The sequence below is a fragment of the Aptenodytes forsteri genome, unplaced genomic scaffold (assembly GCF_000699145.1).
Source record: "Aptenodytes forsteri isolate BGI_AS27 unplaced genomic scaffold, ASM69914v1 Scaffold4, whole genome shotgun sequence".
In the NCBI taxonomy this organism is placed as follows: Eukaryota; Metazoa; Chordata; class Aves; order Sphenisciformes; family Spheniscidae; genus Aptenodytes; species Aptenodytes forsteri.
In genome coordinates this window covers 1,766,704-1,774,952 of record NW_008795442.1, presented here as the reverse complement: position 1 = coordinate 1,774,952, position 8,249 = coordinate 1,766,704, and the positions used below count along the sequence as shown (strand labels likewise).

Here is an 8,249-nt window from a genome sequence, read left to right as displayed (position 1 = left end):
GCGGCGGGAGGAGCCCCCCTCGCCGAGTCCGGTTCTCCGGGGGAGGTCGGCGCTGAAGGCGGTTTAAAAAAACAAAATGCGAGGCAGACTTATGTTTTCCTTGTGAATCGTGACGTTCTTTGCTTTCTCCTACAGGAGTGAAGGTTTGTGCCCTTCGTGACCCGTGTGGGTGTGTGTGGGGGTGTACGCAGCTTTCCGTGGTTTTCTCCAGGAGAAGCCAGACTGAATCCTTCGTTGAGAAGTTTAAGATAAACACAGGCAGGGCAAAAAGAGGGGACAGGGTGGCAGTCGGGTCTCGGGTACCTTTCTTGTCACCAGCAGCTGCTCAGCAGTGTCCCTCTGAAATCCAAAAGCTTTTCAACGAGCTGTTTTTAACCCATTTCAAAAGCGGGCAACCGAAGAGCGAGCATCTTCAACCGCTATCTGTTGCTTGTAGTAACGCTCCCCGCGTAACTGCGGCCCCGGCAAAGGCTTCCCTCCCAGGTAGCCTGAACGCTGCCTGGGAGCTTCCTTCTGGAGGACACCATTCATCGTCAGTTAGCATTTCACGAAGGTTTTTGTCTCTGTTGCAATAATTATTTCACCATATTCTGGTTGCTGTAAATCCTGTGCTGCGGTGGCTGCCTACCTGTAACGCAGCGTGGTTCTGTTGCCCTTCCATATACCCAGGGAGTTGGAAAACCTTCTTGAGTTTCTACAGCCTGTAGTTTTTAAACTTGGGAATCTTGAAAACATAATTATGAAGAATCAGAAAGGAGAATAAATTTTTACTGCCTTACTATTTAAAATAATCTTATTTTAAATAATGGCTTTTCTTCAGACTTTCCTGAAAGTCTTCAGTCTTACTCAGAAAGTGTTGTAAGATTTCTTTTATCTTTTTTTTGTGTGTGTCTTGCAATAAAAAAAGGAAAAGAACTTCTCATAAATTTGAGCATCCCTACTTGTATGTTGGGGTTCATTTACTGTGAGATACATTGCAAATCATACAGTAAACAGGCTCCCACTGGCACAGCATTGTACACTGTACCTGTAGACATAAATCTTTAGGTGTGCTTTATGAGGCAAAAAGTGCATGATTACTTTCTAAGTAATTTATTATTGTAAGATCTTTATTTTTACATCATTTTCAAATTACTGGCTGTTAACTTGACAGAACTGGATAAATGGATGTGAGTTTTTAAAACTGCTTGTAATACTGGCACAATTGAATTAGGTGGTCAAACTTCATGTGCCTTCAGACAAGGAATTAGGATTTCACCCGTGTGTTCAGTAAAATCAAACCCATGATTCTGTAATGTTGTTACGCTTTCAAAATGCATTGGTCTGTGTATTCTCAAAAGCTTTGATTTTTATATGCTTACTTAAAAAACCCAAACAAACAAGACTGTTGTCTTCAGTAGAACGATTTACATGCTTAACCAATATGCATTTTCCTAAGGATTTTCCTGTCTAAGTGCTTCCATTCTGGGCTTCAGTCCCGATGGCAATTCACAGACCAGTCCAAATACCTTCGTACATGGATGATTTGCTAGGAGAATGAGTCAATTAATTATTGACTATGCATAGGTATTTCTTAGGTAAGCTTTAATGATCTACTTCCTTTTTGTTGTTTGGATGTTTCCACCCATTTACTGTACATGGTGAGCTGTGGGCATATTGGTATTCCCTGAGTCTACTTGTCTGCCTAAACTAAAACGATTGAAATTTCTTGTGGAATGAGGGCCAGTAAACTGTTCTATAACGCTGCCTTTCTTACAAAAAGAGAGCAAGTATTTTGGGTAGAATTTGTCTGAATGTGACATCTTGAGTTAAAGCATCCCACTGTCATTATTATCCCTGTAATCAAAATGAGGAAGATGAGGAAAACTGTCATATGGCCATATTTCCCTGTTAACAATGGTGAGACAAGTAAGAAGAATTGAGATTAATCACATTTAAACAAGCAAATTAGTATGTATTAGATTGTATGTGCGTACTAATTTCCTGCAAATCTTACTGTTTTGTTTAACCAAACAAGACTACTGTAAACATTCAGTTTGGACAGGGGGCTACTCTTACATTGTGAATGCCTGATAAGTTAACTTATATGAAAGATAGATAATGTTTTCTTTCATCACAGCCATAGCAGTAAATTTGTCCACCCTTCCTCACAGAGTAAGGCCAACTTCTGAAGTAAAAGTACTGAGGGAGTAGTTGACTACTGCATTTGAGTAAAACTGACAACTTCTTGCTGTATGATTTTTTTGTTAAGGATTGTGTAAGAAATTGTAAAAATATTTAAGAGCAGTAGCAGTAAATATTTCGGAATATTACTATTACACCTCTTAGGAACAAATGTTTTATGTATTGTTTGTGTTGTAATTTATATTGTTTGTGTAAAATGATGGTTTCTTGAAAAAAAAGCAGATTATTTCATTATGTTAATTATTTTTATCATATTAGCTTGTACCTGCTGATTATCCGTCTTTTCTTATTCCAGGTGTGTAGTGGCATAGAACTGGGAGCACGCTACAGGCTTTCCGTATTTGTAACAGCTTGATAGCAACCCTGCCACCTCTATTAAGTGTAACATACAAAATTTTTTTTAAAGCTGTTTCTGGCTGACGTTGCACCCTTTTCACTAATCTCAGTTTGCTCCGTGCTCTGTTTTGTGGATCAGGAAAAAAAGGACCATATGCTACTTCTCTCATAAGCAAAAAATATTAACATTCTTGATTCTTAAAATAATTTTCTCTTCTTATTACATTATAGAATCTTAGATTTATCAATCTGCTGAGATGCATGAAGAAAAATTTTACCGCAGCTTTTCAGTTGTCTATTACGAAGCCCGGTGTTTAGCTTTCAGTCATCCACTGTCCTCTCTGCAGATTAACAGCACCCTTCTTTAACTATGTCAGACAAAATTGGACATACAATTGCAATAGTACCCAACTCACGGTACTGGAATGCAAAAGTGATCTTAGAATACTGTAACAATGTATTCTGGGGAACTTCGTCTGCTACTAAAATTGAGATAATTATAACTTTTTAGTATCACATTTTCTGTTTATGCGTTGTGACACTTTGAACCAAATGGAGCACTTGTGAATTTGGTGAGACCTGCTGTCAGGATCTTAGGAAATTTGGTATAAAATTACTTTAATAAGCAACATTTCTACTAATTGAAAGGGTTGGGGTTTTTTTTTCAGATCAAGTGCAGTCTCCTGTGTATCTTCTCTGAAGGCTCTTCGGTGTTTGAAACTTAAATCTCAGTGACTTAGTTTAAAATTTGTTCTATTTGCATGCTTCACTTTTTATCATTTACATTTATCATACGTATCTTTTCAGCTACCAGCTTTGACACTCAGTCTGCTCAGCATTGCCAGCCAAATACAGCAAGATTGCTCATGGGTTTGGAAATGAATCATACAAGTGGCTGCAGAATTGAAAACTCTCTCAGATCTGCTGAATACCAGAATGAGGAACTATACATGCACATCTCTTAAACACAAGATAATCTTTCTCACTGTTTTGATGTACGCCTTTTGTAAATGCAGAAGATCAGAGCAGTTAAGGTATTTAAACTAGCCAGGATCCTTTTAAGTGACACTGATTTGATTGTGAATGTGACTTACTGCAGTTGCATTTCATTGCAATAGGTACTATTGCATGTATTCCTAACCTTGAGTGAAAGTGCTTGCCTGTCTTCTGGTATGTTTTAAATGCCTCAGTTTCAATTCAAGTCGCTTTTGTGTCAGAAGGTGGAGTGATGTATGTGGACATCTCTGAGGGCATGTTTTTGACTAGCGAGTTAAAAATGCTGGTTAGCTGTTAAGCAAACTTTGTATTGTGCTGCAATTATGTTGTTGTTGTTTGCTTTGTTATTAAATTATATGTCACTTTGTGATGGGCAGTGGGTGATTGAAATCATTCCCTGTAGCTTTATGGCCCTAATTACCAACAAAAATGCTCATGAGACCTATTTAAATTACCTCTTGGAACCAGTGTTCATGCTCATTCCAAGTGATGCGCATCAGTCCTTTGGATTCAATTAAACATGGGATGGCACTCGGCTGGATTAATTTCAGGTGTTTACTCCTAGTTATAGTCCATTCTGACAGATGTATGCAGATGCAGACTCTGAACATGAGAAGAGGGTTCTGTCGCCACGTTATACAGGGGCAAAACTCGGATTTCACTGGGGCAATGAATTGGTTTCACGCCGATGGGAAGAATCATGGCTTTTCCTCCCGAGTTCGCTTTACTAACACTCCTGTATACTTTTGTGACTGATATGAATCTATGCATAGTAACAGTACTAAGCAAACTTCAGGATACAAAATATCATCAATTGTGCAGTCACGTAAAGGTGTTTGCAGGCGTCTCTGGTGTTTTTTTCCACTGCAGAGTTAAGACTTGACGGAGAGAATTTTGCCTCATAGTGGATTGAACATAGATACTGGTATCAACAGGCAAAGTTAAATTTTAAATTAGAAGAATGGATGGATTACTACCAAATACTTCCTGTAGGTCTTTATAAAAACCTATGCACTGTATTGGTCTGTGTAAGCACAAAGAAGCCCTATATACATGTGAACACCTCAAAAGCTCTTTCTTAAATTATGGACACAAGAAATTGGGCAAGAGAGTATTTCTGTTGTGGCCACAAACGGGTTAAAATCAGGTAATAACTTCCCTCTAGTACCTGTTTGGGGTTTTTTTATGGAATAGAAGGGAAGCCCTTGTTCCTTTAGGACGTGGCTGTATGAGGAAGTTAGATCTACCAGCAAATTGAAAAATACTTTCTTTTGCAGCACGAATTCCCCTTCTTGTGAATTTAGCCCGTGTTCCTGTTTGCATAGGTGTGAGCATGTATTTGTACACATTTTGTTTGTATACTTGCATGTTAATACACATTTTATTTTCTTTAGTCAACTAAAGGGTTAATCCCAGCTGCTGTCTGTCAGTGAATCATTGTCTGTGTCATTAGCAAACTATCAGTAATTATGTCACATTATCTTTAAGGTCACTGACAAAAATGTTAAGTAGCAATGCCCAAAATGTCAGACCCATGACATGTACTAGATACTCAGCAATGATTCCCTATTGAGTTACAGTACGATCACTTCAGGGCCTACACACAAATCTCGCAACCAGAGGCTTAGGTGCTTCCATGACTCCTGTGAAACCAGCCAGCAAAGCTGTTTTTACAATTTCTCCTGCTTGAATCTTGTCCAAACAGATTCTCAAAGCGGTGGTTTGGGTTGTTTGGGGTTTTTTTTGCATTGCCCTTTTGAGTACTGGTAATTGAATCAGCTGAACCTGTTAACGTCTTTTCTGAGAAAGAACTGCTGTCCATTGCTTGAATTAATTTATTGCTGTCTTAGAGCTAGCAGTGTAACAGACAGATACATGATATTCACAAAATCTTATCAGCAGCTCCCATACCCTTCATACTCACAACTGAGCATGAGTCAGGACAGATTAAATAACTTTTCCAGCTCACACAAGAAGTATGTGGCTGGCCTGGGAAATAAACCTTACTCTGCGCGTTAAACTGAATCTGTCTGTCATTCCCTTACATAATAAATATTATTTATTAGGTAATGGAATTACTATCTATTCAGGCAGCACCTGTGAATTTTCCCTGCATGGTATGTAACGCAGTCCACTCATGATACCTTTTTTTTCTGCCAAGCGTAGGAAATACAGAAACTGTGATGGAGATTTTACTTGACGGTTGTTTACGTTGAAAAACCCCATGCTGACCACCCCTGCTACCATCTTAACAATTAGCACAGCCTCAGGTCACGGTCAGCGGATGAAGACACTTAAGCGATGTTGCACTTCTGATGAGAATTTACGGCGATCTTCATGTCCGTTAATAGGAATTTTGGTTTAGAAATAAAGGCATAGATGTGTAGAAGCAAAGGAATTGTTTAGGCAGTGTTGTTTGATCCAGAGCTCTTGCAGTGGAGAGTGGATTCAGCTGCACCCTCAGGAGAAGTCTTTTCCCGAGTATCTCATTCTGACTGCAGGATGCATAACGTAAAAATGCCTGTCAAGAACGTCAGAAATACGCGTCGTGCTGCAGTCTGTTTATTTTGCTGCTCTCTCATCTATTTGCCAAAAACCTCCCTACATCTTTTTAATCATTTCCTTTTTATCTCTTCTTCAGCTTGTATGAAAATTATGGAAATATTTTCAGAGATCTAGTAACCTACAGACAATCTACTAATCACAAAGCAACACCAGAGAGGAAAAGGGTGTTCCCCTGTGTAAAAATAATTCTTTTTGGCTGCTGCAGCAGAGAGAAGACGCTGGATGCTTTCCCCAGGCTCTGGTGAATCCTTCTTTAAGATAATCGTTCCAGATTGCAGCCCTGGGGCTGCTGAGCGATACTATTACTACAGGAGAGTTTCCATCTACTGAATAGATGTTAGGTCCTTTGCATTAGGGGTGGCCTCTGTCTACATAGCCAGCACTGCAGTAATATCTATAAAATACAGAAAACATCTATAAAAATAGATATACTCACTATACTCACATAAGTCACATGGAGGCCAGCACACTAGTTAGGTATTCTTTTCTCACACTGCCACGGCTACAGTGCCGGCGTGACCAACTTAATTTGTAGCTAACTCAGACCAGCCTAGAAAAGATTCAGTATGGCCATGTACTTCTGAGAGCCTCCAGCACAACTGTTCGCAAAGATAACTGAAGTGTGACCACTCAGTTATTTTACAGGCAGTTCTTTCTATAAACCGTAAGGATTAGAGATTTCTTATGGAAGAGATCTTGATGAAGAGCTCTTTGGTGTAGAGACCTTGATTTACCTTATATGTTGCGCTGATCTTTGCTGCGTTATTAAGATTATAGACCTCTTCCTATTTCATTCAAAGGACTTTGCTCTTGATATAAATATTTGTATGGCTGCATGTGTGGCTGCGTTTATAAGCAGCAGTCTGAAAGAAATTTTGTTACTCAGGTTGGGTCAAAACAGATAAACAGAATGAGCATACTTCTCTCAGAATTTGGAAGACATCCAAAGAAATCCAATCGTAAAGAGCCAAATGCTTTCCTTCGTAATAAAATGACTATACAGCTCACCTCCACATGTGAATACGTATTCCCAATAAAGCAGATACATACCACAGTGTGTATCTCTGTCCTGGGTCATGCGCAAGCAGGTATGTCCATATCTAAGGATGCATACCTGCGGCAATTTCGTAGTTATTACTGACATTTTGGGAGCATTTCTAGAAGTTGTATTCAGTATTTCACAAATGGGAGTCCCTTTCTGGAGCCTGCTCCCAGGGCACGGTGGATGAGCTTGTCCGCCTCCTCGCGCCGGTGCGTGGATGTGCTCTTGGCTGACCGCTGGCTGGAGCGCAGGGAATTTCAGGTCTGAACACTCGCTCTTCCAGCTGAGAGCCAAGCCCTGGCGCTACTGAATGGATCATTAGGTAGGACGTGTAAAAAGCTCATGTGAAACTTGTTCAGCCAGTCTGAGGCCTTATTTCCCTTTGGCAGCATGATCATCAGTAGATTCCTATGGTTGTTTATTTCTAGGGGCCTTACTTCCCTGCTCCAGTCTTAACTAACAAAACCCCCACCATGATCTAAGATTTGATAAACAATTTAATTATAAAATTAGCGGTTAACATGCACTAAGTATTGACAAATTCTTTACCAAATGCCTGTGCTCCTGGCCAGCTCAGTGCACTTCAGTATGGGGGATACAAATGTCTGGTGGGCTTGAATGTCTTATTTTGGTGGAGGCAGGATCATAGAAAGCCAGGACCAGCCTCACTGACAGAGTTACAGCTGGGTTTCAAAGAACTTGGCACTTCTTTTTTTTTTCCCCTTCAGGACATTTGGAGCCTTCCTTTGTAAACTCGTTCCTCGACATTATTAACACATCTACTGCTCTCACGACATTTTCCAATACTTGGACACACAAACTGCAGTTTTCTAGATAATGACTAGGTGAGGACTCATGTCAAAAAATAGTATGGCTCTTTGTCCTGGTTTCGGCAGGGATAGAGTTAATTTCCTTCTTAGTAGCTGGTACAGTGCTGTGTTTTGGATTTAGGGTGAGAACAATGTTGATAACACACTGATGTTTTAGTTGTTGCTAAGCAGTGCTTACACTAGTCAAGGACTTTTCAGCTTCCCATGCTCTACCGACTGAGAAGGCTGGAGGTGCACAAGAAGCTGGGAGGGGGCACAGCCAGGACAGCTGACCCCAACTGCCCAAAGGGATATTC

General features: G+C 40.0%; 1 long non-coding RNA gene across 1 annotated transcript; it reads left to right on the top strand.

Annotated features, from left to right (window-relative positions):
• Positions 1-17: 17 nt before the first annotated feature.
• On the top strand, positions 18-7,130 carry LOC109279505. The gene is made up of 3 exons (XR_002086210.1): positions 18-2,479; positions 3,328-3,554; positions 5,683-7,130. It is a non-coding gene; the product is annotated as an uncharacterized LOC109279505 (long non-coding RNA).
• Positions 7,131-8,249: the final 1,119 nt, after the last annotated feature.